The sequence below is a fragment of the Monodelphis domestica genome, chromosome 1, assembly GCF_027887165.1.
Source record: "Monodelphis domestica isolate mMonDom1 chromosome 1, mMonDom1.pri, whole genome shotgun sequence".
NCBI lineage: Eukaryota > Metazoa > Chordata > Mammalia > Didelphimorphia > Didelphidae > Monodelphis > Monodelphis domestica.
This window is the reverse complement of record NC_077227.1, coordinates 93,671,323-93,688,108: the sequence shown is the minus strand read 5'-3', so window position 1 is coordinate 93,688,108 and position 16,786 is coordinate 93,671,323. Positions and strand designations below refer to the sequence as shown.

The 16,786-nt window shown below is 38.4% G+C and overlaps 1 pseudogene; it reads left to right on the top strand.

Annotated features, from left to right (window-relative positions):
- The window catches only part of LOC130457093 (actin-related protein 3C-like), a 63,978-nt pseudogene that overhangs the window by 14,142 nt on the left and 33,050 nt on the right, over nucleotides 1-16,786 (top strand).

The following is a 16,786-nucleotide window of genomic DNA, read 5'->3' as shown; positions in this document are numbered from 1 at the left end:
ATTAAAACCCTTACCTTCCATCTTGGAAGCAATATTGTGTATTGGCTCCAAGGCAGAAGAGTGGTAAGGGCTAGGCAATGGGGGTCAAGTGACTTGCCCAGGGTCACACAGCTAGGAAGTGTCTGAGGCCAGTTTGAACCTAGGACCTCCCGTCTCTAGGCCTGGTTCTCAATCCACTGAGCTACCCAGCTGCCCCCAAGGATTTTAAAAAAATTTTTAATTTAATTTAATTTTTTTGGTTACAATACTCACTTTATTTCCCTCCCTCCCCTCCACCCACCTGAAGCTAAGCATTTTTAAAAAATAAAAAAATAAAAATCTAATCTCAGACATATACTCTCTGTGAGACCCTGAACAAGTCACCTAACCTCTATACTCCTTATTCCCAATCCTCTCATATGGGCCCTTTGAGAGGCAGGAAATAACCCAAGATTAGATGCCCTCTGGCCAGTTGTAGAGCTCTACTTTAGTCTGCCAGATATTTTTGTAACTTCTGGACCTCGTCAGTCTGTTTATAAGTTTTCCCGAGTATTTATCTCTGTGAAAGTCCCTGCATCTTACAGGTATAGACAAGAACAAGAAAAGTCTGCGGCCTCAAGGAGCTTACAGTCAAATGAGGGGAGAAAACCCAAAGCAAGTATATCTCAAAAGATAGCACATCGTTGTCCTTTTATCTTCAATCAGGGCCAAGAGAGTGATACAGGAAGTGCTTGTTATAGGAAATGAAAGGAGAGAGATCATTGTAGGCAGGGTGGTCGGGGAAAGCTTCCCAGAGGAGGTAGAAGGTTACTGCACAGGAGCCAATCGATCCGGTGTTAGCTGAGCTTGGGGGGGAGGGAGGGTAGTGAAGGAGAGACATAATTACCTATTTAAAAAGAAAGAAGGGGGGGAGGAAGGCCAAAGGCAGAAATAGTCTTTCTGCCTCCAGTCTCCCCATCCAGCCTACACACAGCTGTTAGAATAATCTTTTCCAAATATTGTTTTCACTCTGGCACTTGCCTGCTCTGAAGAATCTGCAATAGTCACCAATTAAGTCTGACTCACACTCCTCGCCTTCAAAGCCCTCCCCCAACCATTACCTTTTTCCTCATCTGTCTCCATTAATAAAAATAGCCAGCTAGTATTATAGCTAGTATTATAGAGGGCTCGACGGTTTTTAAAGCACTTTATATATATTATTGAATTTGATCTTACAACAAATCTATGAAGTAGTTGTTGTGGCTACCTCTAGTTTAATGATAAAGGAACTGAGGGTAGGTGCAGTTGGTGGTTCAGTGCATACAGTGTTGAGCCTGGACCTTTCTGAGTTCAAATCCAGCCTCAGATACCAGCTGTTGTGACCCTGGGCAAGTCACTTAATCCTGTTTGCCTTAGAAAAGAAAAAAAAATGGGGTTGCTAGGTGGCTCCATAGACTGAGACCCAGGCCTAGAGACTGCAGGTCCTAGATTCAAATTTGACCTTAGACACTTCCTAGATCTGTGACACTGGATAAGTCACTTAATTCCCATTTCCTTGCCCATAACAGTATTCTTCCTTGGAACCAATATGCAGTATTGATTCTAAGATGGAAGATGGGGTTTAAAAAAGAAGAAAAAAGAAACTAAGGATAAGACAAGTTGTTATTCATTCAAGTTAAGGCAGGATTTGAACTCGTTTCCCTGACTTTGAGGCCAGAACTCTAACCATGTTTCCTTATTCATATCAATCTGCTGTTTTCACTACATCCCTCAACATATATACATTCCTTCCTCTCCTCCTTTTGTCTTACTAATTTCTGCTTTGGGGCAGAAGGAAATATATTTCCATCATTTCCTAAACTTGGAATGGCCTCTATCCTCTCCACCAATTCATATCCTTCCTTTCCTTCAAACAAAACACAGCTGGAAAAGCTCCAAGCTTTAAATCTCAGCTCCTTAGAGTATCCTCTTAGTAAAGACACTCTCACTATGATCATCACACAGTTACTCCAAGAACTGAAAAAATCTCTAGCAGCCAGGTTATCAGCACACCAAACAAACATTTCAGGGTGTATCATATTTTCAGTGAAACGTTCCTGAAGATTATAGAAGTATCCCACATTCCACCACCACCCTCCAACCCCCAGAGGGTAGAGTAGAAAGAAAGATGAATTGCTGAAGTGCTGTGAAGTTCTCAAATATATAAAGAATTAAGTCAAATTTATAAGAACCCAAGTCATTCCCTAATTGATAAATGGTCAGAGGATATGAATATGTTCTAAATCACTCTTGATTAGAGAAATGTAAGTTAAAACAACTCTGAGGTACCACCTCAAACCTATCAGATTGGTCAATATGCCAGTAAAGGAAAATAATAAATGTTGAAGTGAATGTGGTAAAATTGGAACACTAATGCATTGCTGGTGGAATTGTGAATTTATCCAAATATTCTGGAGGGCAGTTTGGAATTATGCCAAAAGGGCTATAAAAAGAACACGTGACTTCTGACCCAGCAATACCACTACTAGGTCTGTATCCCAAAGAGATAAAAAAATGGGAATGTATCTGCTTGTACAAAAATATTTATAACTGCTCTTTTTATGGTGGCAAAGAACTGAAAACTAAAGAGATGTCCTTTAACTGGGGAATGGCTGAACAAATTGTGGTATATGATGGTGACAGAATACTGTTGCGCTATAAGGAATGCTGAGCAGGATGGTTTCAGAAAAATTTTGAATGACCTACATATGTAAAGGGTGAAAATTATGGTTGAGACTGAAAAAATCTAAATTTAAATGGTCACCAAGGGAAATCCCAAATAATAAAATACCCAAGTCAGCTGCCAAAATTTTATAGTGATTTAATTACAACAGGAGGAAGAAAATAATAGAGGGAGGGAGAGAGGGAGAGAGAAGGAAAGGAGTTTAACTCAGAACCACTCTGACTCAGGCTGAGCCAAAGCGGGCCTTGGAGAGCCAAGGCAAGGAAAGGGGTCAGTCCTTAACACTCACGTGACCAGTCTGAAGGAAAGCAGTCTGCGGGGCTCCTCCAACCTCAAGCTCCAGGATTGAACTCACTCTAGCCCTCCTCACAGGAAGTCCCAAGAACTCCCAAGGCTGTTCTCTTCCTCCCTTCCTGCGTCTCACATGTGCCAATGGTGGCTCTAGCTTGACCTAGGACCTCCCAGAGGTCTGTCCTTTTTTTGCACATGTCTGTTGAGGCCATTTTCTCAAATAATTAAGTCTTGAGTTTGATGCAGCCCTTCCTAGTCTTGTTACACTGAGTAGGGTGGAGAATGTAGTTTCCAAGACCTGATACTGTTATTCCAAGTATCTCTATTGTTATTGATCAGGAAATAGCTAAATCAGATCTTCTAAAGAATGGTCTGATTAGGGTGGAATAGTTTTGAAATTCACACATGAACTGATGCTGAGTGAAATAAACAGAACCAGTAGAACATTATACACAGAAAGTGAAACATTGTGGGAGGTTCAAATGTGATAGACTTTGCTACTAACAGCACTACAATGATCCAGGACAATTCTGAGGGACTTATGACAAAGAATGCTATCCACCTCCAGAGAAAGAACTGTGGGAGTAGAAATACAGATGAAAGCATATGATTTATCACTTCTTTATTTGGTTACATGTTTTTAGGTTTGGGTTTTATAAGATTATTCACTTACAAAAATAAATAATATGGAAATACATTTTGTGTGATAATACATGTATAACCCAACTTGAATTGCTTATTGGTTCTGGGAGTAGGGAGGGGAAAAGGGAAGGAGACAATATGTATTGTCAACATGGAATCTAAAAGCCCCCAAACTTGTAGCCTAGTAAGATTTGATGACCTCCAGTTTAGTTAGCTTAACGGTGAAAAGCCCCAAGTTTGACCTTGTCACTTTGGAGTTTTTCATCTGAGTGGTGAGACTCCCAGGGGTCTGTGACCAGAAGTGCAAGTGTTAAGGTGCACAGCTCTGAGTAGCAACCCCTTTTCCTCAATTAAAAAGTGTTTTTCTTTTTCTTTTTCTTTAAAAAAAATTTTTTTAATCCTTACCTTCCATCTTGGAGTCAATACTGTGTATTGGCTCCAAGGCAGAGGAGTGGTAAGGGCTAGGCAATGGGGGTCAAGTGACTTGCCCAGGGGCACACAGCTGGGAAGTGTCTGAGGCCAGATTTGAACCTAGGACCTCCTGTCTCTAGGCCTGGCTCTCTCAATCCACTGAGCTACCCAGCTGTCCCCTAAAAAGTGTTTTTCTGACTATTTTAATAATTCTTTTTTTCCCCAGTTTAACAGGATCATATAACTTTAGAAAAGTTATATGGAAATTTGTTATTAAAATAAATAATTTTTAAATAAAATTAAGTGCTCTAAAGACCTAGATAAATTTAAAGTGTCTTTCAAACTCTTAACATTCTTCTAAATCTGTGACATTAGTCTACCACCATACTGGCACTTGGCAGAGAAAATTTCCCATTTTGTCTTCCATTCTGTTTCTAAAGAAAAAAAATAATAACCCCTTGCCTTTTGTTCTAGAATGAATACTAAGTTTTGGTTCTAAGGCAAAAGAGCAGTAAGGACCAGGCAGTTGGGGTTAAGTGACTTGCTCAGGGTCATAAAGCTGGAAAGTGTCTACAGCCACATTTGAACCCAAGTCCTCCTGACTGCAAGCCTGGCTCTCTATTCACTGAGCCACCTGTCTTCCTTTCTGCTCTCTCTTTCATTCCTTTTAAATTAAGAAGGGCCAAAGAACTTATATTGTTTAAAAAAAATTTAAAAAAATGTTCAAGGCAGAACCAATGACAGAAGAGAGAGTATAATGGGCTTGCTTCCATTCTGCTTTAAGCAGCTCTAATTTTATATTTCACCTCCTTCTTATGTAGGTACCCTTACCCTTTCCCCCTGCTGCTTCCTTTTCTCTCTTTGCCTTCCCAACCTTCCCTTCTCTTTTCACAACAAAGCTTATGGTAGTATAGAGAATCCTAGAAGATTTTAACTAAAAGAGACTTAAAAAACCCCCCAAAACTTCCTTCCCTCTTGGAAGCAATATTGTGTATTGGTTCCAAGGCAGAAAAATGGTCAATGCTAGGCAGTGGGGGTTAAGTGACTTGCCCAGGGTCACACAGCTAAGAAGTGTCTAATACTATATTTGAACCCAGGAACTCCCATCTCCAGGCCTTACTCTCTATCCACTGAGCCACCCAACTTCCCCTTAAAAGAGACTTTAAAGATTATCTAGTATTGGATTCTTAACCTGGGATCCATGAATAGATTTCAGGGGTTCCATGAATTTGATTGTGGGGGGAGGAACCTATCTTTTTATTGTCACTAACTTCTAAATGTATTTATTCATAATAATATATTCATAAATAATTTTAAACTATTTAAAAACATTATTCTGATGAAGGGTCCAATGGCTTTAGCCCACTTATAAATTGGCCGGAGAAAGAAAAAAGCTTAAGAACAGATCTCTGCAAAACCCTCTCATTTTATGGATAAGGAAACAAATCCAGAGAGGTAAGTGATTTAGGATTTTATTTAGTGATGAACTTGGCCAAGCAGTGGTAGAGCTGAGCCTAAGTCTCTGACTTCCATGTCAATAAAGATTTGAGCACAAAGGGGCACTTCGGGACATTTGCCAGATCCTGTACTACAAAAAATATCTAGTAATAGCAATCCCATGCTCACCTCCTTCTCTATTGTCGTGTCCCCAGTTATGCATCTCACCCAACATTGAAGGCCACTTACTGGAACTAAGGAGCTCTCTGTGGTTCACTATAAACTTTTCTTCCCTAGCTCCATCTTTCATGTGTGTAGTTGTGATTTATTTGTTAAGTCTGGGTCTGGGTCGATTTATTCAATTAGTCTCTTGGCTTGAGCCTTACTCTACTGGAGAGTTCCAGTTCTTCCTTTCCTGCTAAGTTTCAACAGATCCCAATCATAAGAGCATGGTATATTATCACTTACACAGATGTGGTTTAAGTGTAAACAGTTTCTTTACATTCATACCCACAAGAAACAAAAGATATAAAATCTAATGCAATAGGGCTCCCATATTCACAAGGAATACTTTCTAACACCTACAATGGATGACTGAAACCATAGATATAAGTAAACACCTGTTAACCTTTGGGTAATTGAATCAGCAGATTACCAAAGCAGCAGATACTTGAGCTATGGGACCATTGTTACAGTAAATAAGGACTTTTTAAAACAAAGACACTGTCATAACATTACAATGAATATGATCAGTGAGAACACTAGAGGCAGACTGGAGGAAAGTTTCCCATAGGAGCATGGATATAGAGACTAAGGGAGATGAATCATGTACTGGGCTGGTGTCACTATGTTACAATCTGTACTCACTTGGGCAGTTTGAAACTTATGAACTATTTTTTATTTTCTGGAATTTTCCATATTCTCCAATTTTTAAAAATTTTCCTCTGCTATTTAACAGGAGGCAACTCAATCAGCATATACCACACCATAAGATACAGAGCACAACTTTTTTCAATTATTTAAAAAATTATATAACTAGGGGGCAGCTGGGTAGCTCAGTGGATTGAGAACCAGGCCTAGAGATGGGAGGTCCTAGGTTCAAATCTGGCCTCAGACACTTCCCAGCTGTGTGCCCCTGGGCAAGTCACTTGACCCCCATTGCCTAGCCCTTACCACTCTTCTGCCTTGGAGCCAATACACAGTATTGACTCCAAGATGGAAGGTAAGGGTTTAAAAAAAAATTATATAACTACCTCCAACCAAAAAAACCCACCACATTTTAACAAATAAATGCATAAAAATAATTACATGCAAAACAGCAAACTCTATATTGTTTATAATTTGTTTTAAAATATGTAAATTATATATATGTGATATGTATATAATGTAAGTTATATATATATTATTTATATAATAAACATTTTCTGCTTTTTAGTTCCCTTTGAATTTGCTATATATATATATATTGAATTTGGTATACTTTTCTCTTGATTTTGTGACTGTTAGTTTTCAAAAATAAAATTATAATATGTATTATTCCTATTCTCTTTTCATCTCTTCATATGTTTCTGTTATTTTCTTTATATTTATAATATTTGTCATTTCTAATAAAATCCATTACATTCAAATATCACAATCTATTCAACCATTTCTCCCAGCATTTGTGTTTCTAGTTATTTTGTCATTACAAACAAAACTTCCATGACTATTTTCATACATACACAGATTTTTATCCTCTCAGTAATGCCCTTAGGGCCAAATCCCAGTAATGAGATCTATAGGGCAATGAATATGAATAGATTTATAGCTATTAATGTATATTTCTATCTTATATTTCTAAAAAAAACAATTCACAGCTCCTCTATCAACATAATATTAGGTCTATTACTCCATGTTCCTATCAACATTTAATTTGATCAATTTAATCTATCTTGTTCTCAGTTGATATATATTACAAGATCCATATCTTTAAGTAGGTTGGTTCTTGGGCATTAGAGACAATCCGTTGCCACGATCTTTCCAAAACCAAGTCTTTTCAGCTTGGATATACACAGTAGAACTTTTGTTCCAATGTTACAACCCCTCAGGAATTATTTTCATAGTGTGATAAGTGTTAAAGTAAGACTTCTGCAGAATATTTATATATATATATATATATATTTTTTAAAATTTTATTTAGTCAATTTGGAACATTATTCCTTGGTTACAAGAATCATATTCTTTCCCTCCCTCCCCTCCCCCCCCTTTCCATAGTCGATGCACAATTCCACTGGGTTTTACATGTGTCTTTGATCAGAGCCTATTTTCATGTTGTTGATATTTGCACTAGGGTGATCATTTAGAGTCTATCTCCCCAATCATATCCCCATCAACCCATATGATCAAGCAGTTGTTTTACTTCTGTGTTTCTGCTCCCACAGTTCTTTCTCTGTGTGGATAGCATTCTTTCTCATAAATCCCTCCAAACTGTTCTGGATCATTGCATTGCCACTAATGGAGAAGTCCATTACATTTGATTGTACCACAGTGTATCATTCTCTGTGTGTAATGTTCTCCTGGTTCTGCTCCTTTCAGTCTTCTGCAGAATATTTATATTCTCTAAACCATTGCTGTCCCACCTGAAAATATGTTTGGATTATATGTATGCTCAGGCTTAGATCTACTACTAGCCTTGTGCGAGTGTGTGTGAGCTCTCCAAATATCTATCATATTTAACTTATCTAAAGTTTTTCTTATTAAATTTTTGGTTTAATTTATCTAGTTCTGAGATGATAAAATTAAAGTTGCTGGGGACAACTGGGTAGCTCAGTGGATTGAGAGCCAGCCCTAGAGATGAGAGGTCCTAAATTCAAATTTCATCTCAGATACTTCCTAGCTGTGTGACCCTGGGCAAGTCACTTAATCCCCATTGCCTAGCCCTTACCACTATTTTGCCCTGGAACCAATAAATAGTATTTAATTCTAAAATGGAAGGCAAGGATTTGTTTTTTTAATAAAAGTTCCCTGCTATTATTATTTTGTTATCTATTTCCATCTGCATCTCATTTAGTTTTTCCTTTAAAAATCTGGATGCTATAATTCTTGGGACATACAAGTCCAATATTGATAATGCTTCATTATCCATAGTATCATCCCCCCACCAACCTAATATGTTCATCCCTTCTTTTTTTTCTCTTTTTTTTATTAATATATTTTATTTGATCATTTCCAAGCATTATTCGTTAAAGACATAGATCATTTCCTTTTCCTCCCCCTCACCCCCCATAGCCGACGCGTAAGTCCACTGGGCATTAGATGTTTTCTTGATTTGAACCCATTGCTTTGTTGATAGTATTTGCATTAGAGTGTTCATTTAGAGTCTATCCTCTGTCATGTCCCCTCAACCTCTGTATTCAGGCAGTTGCTTTTCCTCGGTGTTTCCACTCCCATAGTTTATCCTTTGCTTATGAATGGTGTTTTTTTCTCCTGGATCCCTGCAAGTTGTTCAGGGACATTACACCACCACTAATGGAGAAGTCCATTACGTTCGATTATACCACAGTGTATTAGTCTCTGTGTACAATGTTCTCCTGGTTCTGCTCCTCTCGCTCTGCATCACTTCCTGGAGGTTGTTCCAGTCTCCATGGAACTCCTCCACTTTATTATTCCTTTTAGCACAATAGTATTCCATCACCAACATATACCACAGTTTGTTCAGCCATTCCCCAATTGATGGGCATCCCCTCGTTTTCCAGTTTTGGGCCACCACAAAGAGCGCAGCTATGAATATTTTTGTACAAGTCTTTGTGTCCATTATCTCTTTGGGGTACAGACCCAGCAGTGCTATGGCTGGGTCAAAGGGTAGATATTCTTTTGTCACCCTTTGGGCATAGTTCCAAATTGCCCTCCAGAATGGTTGGATCAATTCACAACTCCACCAGCAATGAATTAATGTCCCTACTTTGCCACATCCCCTCCAGCATTCATTACTTTCCTTTGCTGTTATGTTAGCCAATCTGCTAGGTGTGAGGTGATACCTCAGAGTTGTTTTGATTTGCATCTCTCTGATTATAAGAGATGTAGAACACTTCTTCATGTGCTTGTTAATAGTTTTGATTTCTTTATCTGAGAACTGCCTATCCATTTCCCTTGCCCATTTATCAATTGGAGAATGGCTTGATTTTTTGTACAATTGATTTAGCTCATTATAAATATGAGTAATTAAACCTTTGTCAGAGGTTTCTATGAAGATTTTTTCCCAATTTGTTGTTTCCCTTCTGATTTTAGTTATATTGGTTTTGTTTGTACAAAAGCTTTTTAGTTTGATGTAGTCAAAATTATTTATTTTACATTTTGTGATTCTTTCTATATCTTGCTTGGTTTTAAAGCCTTTCCCCTCCCAAAGGTCTGACATGTATACTATTCTGTGTTTACCCAATTTACTTATGGTTTCCTTCTTTATGTTTAAGTCACCCACCCATTTTGAATTTATCTTGGTGTAGGGTGTGAGGTGTTGATCTATTCTAGTCTCTCCCACACTGTCTTCCAATTTTCCCAGCAGTTTTTATCGAATAGTGGATTTTTGTCCCAAAATCTGGGATCTTTGGGTTTATCGTATACTGTCTTGCTGAGGTCACTTTCCCCCAGTCTATTCCACTGATCTTCCTTTCTGTTTCTTAGCCAGTACCAAATTGTTTTGATGACTGCTGCTTTGTAATATAGTTTTAGGTCAGGGACTGCAAGGCCCCCATCATATGTGTTTTTTTTCATTATTTCCCTGGATATCCTTGATCTTTTGTTCTTCCAAATGAACTTTGTTATGGTTTTTTCTAAATCAGTGAAGAAGTATTTTGGTAGTTCAATGGGTATGGCACTAAATAGATAAATAAGTTTGGGTAGGATGGTCATTTTTATTATATTGGCTCGTCCTATCCATGAGCAGTTAATGTTTTTCCATTTGTTCAAGTCTAGTTTTAGTTGTGTGGCGAGTGTTTTGTAGTTGTGTTCATATAGTTCCTGTGTTTGTCTTGCATCCCTTCTAATTATATTCATTTCAGCCCCACTTCTATCAGAGATAATGACTGCTATTCCTGCTTTCTCTGAATCAGCTGAGGCATAGTATATGTGGCTCCAGCCCCTCCCTTTTACTCTATGCCTGTCTCTCATTTTCAGTGTGTTTTTTGTAAAGGGCTTAATTTTTTAACCTTTCTGTAATCCATTTTCTTCTCATGGGTAAATTCATCCCATTTGCATTTAATGTCTAATAGCTAATAGTTATTAGCTGTGCATTTCTGTTTGTTCCCCTCTTCTTTCTTTCTGTGGTGTCCCTCCTTAGATGTTCAATTTCCTTTAACTAATGCTTCTCCAAATCATTACCCTTCCCCAAAGTCTCCCTTATCCTCTCCTCTTGCCTTCCGAGTTCTAAATTGGCCCACCTTTCCAAAATTCTCTTTTCCCTTCTCCCTTATCTTTTGAAAAAAAATATTTAACTAATTAAATTAGAATATTCTTCTATGGTTACATGATTCATGTTTTTTTCCATACCCTCCTCCTTCTCCTTTCTCAGAGCCGATGAACAATTCCACTGAGTTTTACATGTATTATTATTCAAAACCTATTTCTATACTATTAGTATTTGCAATAGAGTGATAATTTAAAGTCATCATCCCCAATCATATACCCATTGAACCATGTGTTTTTCTTCTGTATTTCTGCTCCCACAGTTCTTTCTCATAAGTTCCTCAGAATTGTCCTGGATCATTGTATTGCTGTTAGTAGAGAAGTCCATTATGTTCAGTTGTGCCACAGTGTACCAATCTCTGTGTACAACGTCCTCCTGGTTCTGCTTCTTTCACTCTGCATCAGTTCCTGGAGGTTGTTCCAGTTCACATGCTCCTTTCAGCACAATAGTATTCCATCATCAACAGATACCACAATTTGTTCAGTCATTCCCCAATCAATGGACACTCCCTCATTTTCCAGTTTTTTGCCCTTCTTATCTTTTAATTCTTATTCTACCCACCTTTCCAAACATCCCTTCCTTATCTCCACAACTGTACCCTCCTATTTCCTGATACACTTTGATTCTAAAAATCGGTCCCCTCAGTAAACAAGGCAAGGTTGCCAATCCAGCTCCCAGGAAGCTACCTTGTTGATTGGACTGTGTTTGCTTTGTTTCTCCCCTCAGGGCCTACTGAGGTGGGACTGAAGCCAGGGAAGTCAGAAACCTTCTTCTGTAGTTAATCCTGGTTATTCAGCTTCACTCCCAATTCCAATCTGTGTGTGTGTGTTATTTTTAGCATTGATTCTGTGGGGTTATTTTTAGTTATTTGTGTGTAGAGGGTATTAGGAAGTTGAAAAAACTTCACACCCTACTCCACCATGTTCCTACAATGCATCCAACAATTTTATATTAAAATAACTACCACAAAAGCATGTGCTTGCTGCTTCTCAAAAACTCAGGCAAACCATGATCAATCTATAGGTACATACTAAATCCAAATATTGTAAATTAGATGCTTAGACTCAAGATCTCCTAATATTGGAGTTATCAAACATCCCCAATGTTGTTATCATCACTCAGAGTTTCCTAGAAGACCAACATTAACCTCCTAAAGGACCTCAAGACCTTGGGGACTGATTCCACTTGTAGCAGGGAATAGCAGGAAACTTTTTTTTAAACCCTTACCTTCTGTCTTGGAATCAATATTGTGTATTGGTTCCAAGGTAGAAGAGTGGTAAGGGCTAGGCAATGGGAGTCAAGTGACTTGCTCAGGGTCACACATCTGGGAAGTGTCTGAGGCCAGATTTGAACCTAGGACCTCCCATCTCTAGGCTTGGCTCTCAGTCCACTGAGCTACCCAGCTGTCCCTAGCAGGGAACTTTTCTACATTTATCATTCTGTTGCTGGCCAAGGTCTCTGATCCTCCTGCTGCCTCCTGGTGTAGGTGACCCAGATCTCATTACTTTCCCAGACTTGTTTATCATTTGTGGAATGGTAGAGTCAGTAACAGCTCTAGGCAGAGAGAGAAAATCTTCCCATTCCCACTCTTTCTCCTTTAAGCTCTTTGTTCCTTGAACAAAGCCACATGCTTCATCATTTGTGCCCTTTTAGAAAAATCACTCTTTGTAGCAAGATCTTTACTGGCATACCCATCTTCAATTTTCTCTGAAACTTGATCTTCCCTTTAAAACTCATTCCTTCTCCTCCTCTTGGTTACTAGCTAGTTCTGGTCCATTATTTAAGACAAGAGGGAAGAGGGTAGAGCAAAGAGGAAGAAAGGACATTACTACTTTTGACAAGTCAATCACTTTGGACCTGAATTTCCTTATCTGTAAAATGGGGGAAGAGAAGCATGATAAATTAGATGATCACCAAAATCTCCTCCAGCTTGTAATCATATGCACTGAATTGATTTGCTCATCATTAATAACAAAAATTCTTAAATACAAGAGGGGAATGTTCCATACAATAGAAAGCCATTCATTATCATACCATCCTGATGCAATTCGGCCCAAAAGAATCCTTTCTCATTCCTATGCTGGTAACTATCACTTAAGAATGGAGGGAATAGGAGCAGCTAAGTGGCTCAGTGGCTAGAGAGGTCCAGGATTTATATCTAGCCTGAGACACTTCTGAATTGTGTGACCATGGGCAAGTCACTTAACTCCATTGCCTCGTCCTTACCACTATGTTCTAAGACAGAAGGCAAGGATTTCAAAAAGAAAGAGTGGAGAGAATGAAGGACTGATATTTTTATGATTTGATTTCTTCCCTAGTACAACTAAGAGATTGACTAAGAAGACTCTGACCTCTATTTGAAGATGAAAGAATTTAAAGTTATACTTGGACTTCTATTGGACACTCGTCAGTTGATCAAAAGTTGAGCAGAATATAGTATTGGGGGATAAGGAGTTTAGCCCCTAGATGAAACAATCTTTCTGGCTTTAGTTCCCTATCTAGACTTTACCTCTAATCCTCATCAGCCTACTTTAAAACCCTTGGTCAAGAATAGAGAAAGGAACAGGGATCATCACCCAATGATACCCAAGGCAAGGAGTAAGGTGGAAGGTCTGGCAAACACTACCAGCTGAAAACTTCCTATATTTAGCTCCAATAGACATAGTGGATCTAAAAGCATCCCTGGGCTGTGGGCTGTGGAGAGGAAAAGTAGACAGAGTAGGCTCAAAGTAAAATTAGGGTGTAGACAATTTATCTTCCATGTTTTCTTTTCTTTTCTTTTTTTTTTTTACTTCCATATCCCTCATCTCTCGAGTTATTGACTTGGCTTCCCTCCAAGTGTTCACTTAGCTCTGAAGCACCTAGATTGCTTCTAGAAGCTTGTTCGTCATTAATGGATTGATGAAGTGGAGTCAGGGGCAGGTCCAGATATGGCTGGGATTCCATTCCATGCCAACCCTTTGTCTAGTTCTCAGATTCTCATATTTCTATAAAATTACATTTTAGATCATTTCTGCCCTATTGGAATGTTCACTTTTTTTGGTAGCCAAAGCTTGGTGGGTATACCTGCCATCAGTTTTCTTCATCAGCTACAGCCTGCTATCCCATCCTTAAGACCTCATCTCCCCCATCCCCACTCCTCAGTTTTCTGTAAAAAATATTGCCATTATGCTCAACTTTCCTGGAAATGTACTTGCCCTCTACCTCACCAAAGTCAATTTGATTAGTGACTCATGCTAAAGGAGGAGAGAGCTACAGATGGGAACCTTAAGCTCTGTCCTTTACTGATTGGCCAGCTATGCAAGCTTTAGCAAATTACTTCTTTTCCAGGATCCTTATGTACAAAGATATTTATAGCAACTCTTTTCTTAGAAGCTCAATCTGGAAACCAAGGGGGTTGTTGACCTATTAGGGAATGGCTAAATAAATTGTGATATGTGAATTTAATGGAATATTACTGCACCTTAAGAAATGATGAAATAGACAAATTCAGACGATACTAGAAGACCTCTCGGAACTGAAGAGAGTTAGAAGAACAATTTATGCAATGATAACATTCTGAAGGAAAAATACTTAGAAAAACTTTTAGAACTTTACTCGGTGTAGTGATAAACAGATGAAGCATTCCACCCACCTTTTGCCAGACAGGTTATTGACTCACAATGCAGAGGCAGCTAGGTGGGTGCAGTGATTAGAGTTCAGAACTGGGGACACTTGCTAACTCTAGCTTTGGGGGTGTCTGTTAGTTACAGCACTGGAGGTATTGACTGGATCCTAAATCTAAACAACTGAACTGACTACTTGTGTTTGGGATGTATCCATAGAAAGGTTAAAGGTTATCTGGGCTTAGAAGGAACCACGGGACCTAAGGTCAGGAAGACCTGAAGTGCAAATCTAACCTCAGATATTTACCAGCTGCATGACCCTGGGCAAGTCATTTAACCATTTTCTACCTCAGTTTCCTCATCTATAAAGTGAAGATAGTAATAGCACCTACCTCTCTGAGTTATTATGAAGATAAAACAAAAATACTAAAGTGTTTTCTAAATATATAGTGCTTTATAAATTACTTGCTGTTATTTTTATTTTTAGAATGCAATAGAATTCTGGACATGGATGGTATAGGAATTTGCTGGACAATGCATATTTATTATGAGGGTTTTCTTTTTTTTCCCATTGTTCACTTGTTGGGAAAAAGTAGAAGAGAGAGATAATAACAGTTTTTAAAAATAAATAAGTAAAAATAATTTTAAAAAGTTACTTCTTCAGGCCTAGAGATGGGAGGTCCTAGGTTCAAATCTGGTCTCAGATACTTCCCAGCTGCATGACCTTGGGGAAGTCACTTAACCCCCATTGCCTAGCCCTTACCATTCTTCTGCCTTGGAACCAATACACAGTATTGATTCCAAGACAGAAGGTAAGGATTTATTTAAAAATAATAATAATAAAGTTAAAAAAATAAAAAAATAAAAGTGACTTCTTTTCTCTGGGACTCAACTCCTTCCTCTATAGCTAATGAAAGGATGTAGCCTAAATGATCTATGAAGGCTTTTACAACTCCACCTTTATATGGATCTGTGATTCTATGAAATGTGTGTGCAGTTGACAGCTGTCTGGTATGTGTTGTGGATAGACATGTCCAAAGATATGGTCTACCTCATCTCCAGGAGAAACATCTCTTTTGACCTTTGTAAGCAGAAGGAAGAGTAGCTCTACCTGGACATCAACTTCTTGACTTGCTTTTCTCTAATAAGGATGTTGGGCTAGAATTTCAGGGGTGTTCTGGGAAATGTATAGCAACCAGCTCTCTAAAACCTCACAATACATTTTCAGATTTACTCTATATTATTGATATTTTTCATTATTTTCCTACGTTTAGGCATTTAACAAAACAATCAAACCCTGATTTATAGAGTTTGCAAATTTAGTGTGTAAAATCTAGTAATCAGTTCTCTTCAGCCTGGCTCCAGGACACTTCTGGAACTTATTAGATGTCTACCACACATCTATCTGTATTTTAGGGAAAGGTCAGTACAAAAGTAATTTTCCCTGATTGCTCTCAAGGAAAAGGTACACTTAATTTACTCTATAGAGCTTAGCTCTCTTTCATCAAAACTGGTCAGAAAAAAGGCAGTCATGAAAAGCTAACAAACCTCTTTATCAAAGTAAACAGTACACAAAATTAGAGAAGTTATGTAGGTTAGAGGATGTAGTAGAAGACAAAAGAATCAATGAGCTTTTTTGACTAGGAGCACTCAACCCAAAGAAAAATAGAAAAATCTCACTGGGGAAGTCTGTTCCTGGCAGTCTTTGGAGACTAAGAATGAAGGAATATATTATGGACCAGCTTCCCCACAAGTCTGTAGCTCTAAGGAGATCTCCCATCCTCTCTTAAATAGTTTCTTTTTGTCTCTCTCCACTCCTCTTTGGTCTTTCCAAAGTCTTTAACCTCCTAAACAGTTACTCAGTGTTATTTGCTTAGGGGTCTCTCAGGTAATCAGAAGTCACATCTTCCTCTCTATACATAGTACAGAGGTCACACAGTTGTGCTTCAGGACCTGCTCACTCTAAGCAGGAGAGAGGTCACATAAAGCATAGCATTGATTCCAAAGGAGGATGGGGAGTGAGGGCAAAGCGTGGATGAATTTGCATAAATCCAGTCCCACTCCTGGAAGTACATACCTTTAGTTAGTGATAGTGGATAAAAAGTGTCATCATAGGCATGTAAGTCAGTTTCCAAGTTGGAGAAGTTGCAAGTAGGAAATAAGACCATTATTTTTCTAGATTAACCAAGGAAAGGGCATGATATGACTCTAGATGTATGGAATTATGTTGACTTGTTTGGGATTCAAACAGATATTTATTGTAAACTTTTTATGCCATTG